Here is a 2,893-nt window from a genome sequence, read left to right on the forward strand (position 1 = left end):
CTGGGGGAGGGGTGGGAGCTGGAGTTTTCGGGCCTTTAAAAAATTATTATTTTATTTAAATTTTTAAAGTTAGCTTTGCTGCGGGGGCTGCAGTGATGCCGAAGGGCGGGCACCGCAGAGGAGGCTGCGCCGCAGTTGGTGGCGAGCGCCAGGGTCGGTCCTGGCAGTTCTTCTTGCCGGCTGCCACCCGCAGTCAGTCTCACAGCAACAGCTGGGCTCTCATCTGCGAGCTGCTCTCAGGGGTCTTTCGTACTCAACAGCACGGCGGCGGTGTGCACAGGAGTCCTCTGGGCACACGCGGGGTACACTCAAGTCCACTGCCAGGAGGCTTGGAGCCCGGCGTGCGAGCGTGAGGTCTGACTGTCCACAGAACCCAGGATGAGGACTAGTTCCACTCCTGAGTATGAAAGGGTGAAACCACTCACCTCGAGTTCCACCCCGGGGTTATTAAATAATGAATGCATCAGTCACACTTACAGTTTTCTAAATAGGTTGACATTTGCCTTTAAAATTAAAATATGTTGTCGTGTGGATGAGACAAAGTCTATTCAGAAATTAACAGTCCCCCACCCCATGCCCTGTAAGTATACCTGGACAGCAGACTGCATCTGAGGCTTCCTAGGGCTCCCAGCAGAGCAGGTTTAGGGAAATCTGGCCTCCTAAGCACCATGCCCAAGGCGACATCCTCCCACTCATTCCCACTCTCTGAAAGGTTTACTTTGGGTCTGGAATGTTGCCATGTAGTCAGATACGAAGATCCCCAGGGAACTCCTGACCAGTGATTTAGACATCATGCACACAGGCTTATAAATAAAGGGAAAGAAAAAACTGAAGCTTTCTTTACGGGAGAAATTCTGAACAAAGAGCAATTGTCTATCACAAAATGTTATGTGGCAAGGGATAGAAGTAAAATTTCAAAAACCTACATTTTAAAAAATATATTTTCTGATCACATATATTTAATTAAGCTACCTTCTTAAAAAGTCCATTCACAATTTATTCACACTCATAATCCATATTCATACTTTTTATTGTTTAAAGGGAAATGTTAAAATATTGTTATTTCATGAAACACAGAATCATGTGGGATACTTTTTCAAATTTCTAAAGACTTTAGGAAAACTGTCAAAAGCTAGGTTTTAAACAAATGATGAAATCACTCCTCATAAGAAAACAATTGACAGTAATTTAAACAATGGTAAATCTACAACCAGTTTGCTTAGAAAAAGTATTTACCAATTTGTTTCATCATCTTTAGTTGTGGGTCTTAATTGCTTGATCTAAATACTAGTTTATTTCACAAACTGAAATATATAGCTATATATGTGATAGCTGAATGATAGTGTATTATTTGAAATTCATTTGAATTATCTGTTAGAAAATTATATTAACGAAATATTTAAACATCGAGATATTTATAATGTTCTGAAGTGGTAAAGGCAGTGATTTTTACTAATCTCAGTGCCACGCCTCACCTAACAGGCATTTCAGACCCTTCTCTGTCCCTGGTTGAACTACCTCTGTTAAGTCTCTATAATTCATACTTATGAGACAGACAAATCCCAATGATGATGGAGACAGTTTCAGAGAATTCATGGGCTTCAAGGAAGCCATGGAATCCAGCATACTCATCCTAATGCACAAGGATTCACTGTATATTAGAGTCGACAATCATTTTAAAAAACAAGTATGTCCAAAATATCATAGTACCCCTTCTGCCTGCTCAGTATCTCTTTTCTTTTCTGTTTTCTTTTCTTTTTCTTTGTTATTTTTAGAGATAAGGCCTAGCTCCGTTGCCTAGCCTGGAGTGCAGTGATGTGGTCATAGCTGGCTGCAGCCTCAAAGTTAAAAGTAGAAAGGATGAACAAATATCTTTTCCAGTTTGAATTGGCCCTGTAACTACACTCATTGCTGGAATCCAGTGAAAGTCAATTGCTGGCCTGTGGATTCAATATAATATGGGAATATGATTCAGGTGTGTTTTGTTTGACGCAATATATATTGTTGACAAATTAAGATCAATTACCAACATTTGGAAACCACAAGAATTTTAGTTTGTCATGAAAAATAGGAAGATCTGGATTACAGGTGCTCGCCATCATGCCCAGCTAATTTTTGTAATTTTAGTAGAGACAGGGTTTTGCCATGCTGGACAGGCTGGACTCAAACTCCTGACCTCAGGTGATCCACCCACCTTGGCCTCCCAAAGTGCTGGGATTACAGGTTAAGCCACCACGCCTGTAGGAATCTGAGGCACGAGAATCACTTGAACCTGGGAGGCAGAGTTTGCAGAGCTGAGATTGTGCCACTGTACTCCAGCTTGTGTGACAGAGTGAGACTCCGTCTTGAAAAAAAAAAAAGGAAGATCTGGCCAGGTCAGTTCTGCACTTCCAAGTGGCAGGGGGCCACTAGGGGCATCCTGTGCCTCCCATAGGTGGGCATATACTTCCCATTTGCCTCCATGTCCCCAGTCTGCTTCAATTCCTGGCCCTGGAAGGTCTTTGCATGTAGGTCTTTGCATGAAGGTCTTTGCATGTACAATTAAATCTGTATTTGACAGTATGAGATTGGGGGAAGGATAATGTCAGAGAGAAAGCAGTCAATACAGGAATTTATTTTACAATAAAGAGGATGAAGCCAAGCCAATGCACAACCAAGACAGAAGTAGCCTTTGGTTTAAAGGAAATTATGTTCATGGTCCTGCAAGTGCTTTGGAATGAAAATGATATTGTTTGTCTGTGTCCCCATCCAAATCTCATCTTGAATTGTGGCTCCCACAATTCCCATGTGTTGTAGGAGGGACACGGTGGGAGATAATTGAATCATGGGGGCGGTTTCCCCCATACTGTTCTCGTTGTAGTGAATAAGTCTCATGGGATCTGATGGTTTGATA

This window comes from Mandrillus leucophaeus, unplaced genomic scaffold, assembly GCF_000951045.1.
Source record: "Mandrillus leucophaeus isolate KB7577 unplaced genomic scaffold, Mleu.le_1.0 Scaffold175, whole genome shotgun sequence".
In the NCBI taxonomy this organism is placed as follows: domain Eukaryota; kingdom Metazoa; phylum Chordata; class Mammalia; order Primates; family Cercopithecidae; genus Mandrillus; species Mandrillus leucophaeus.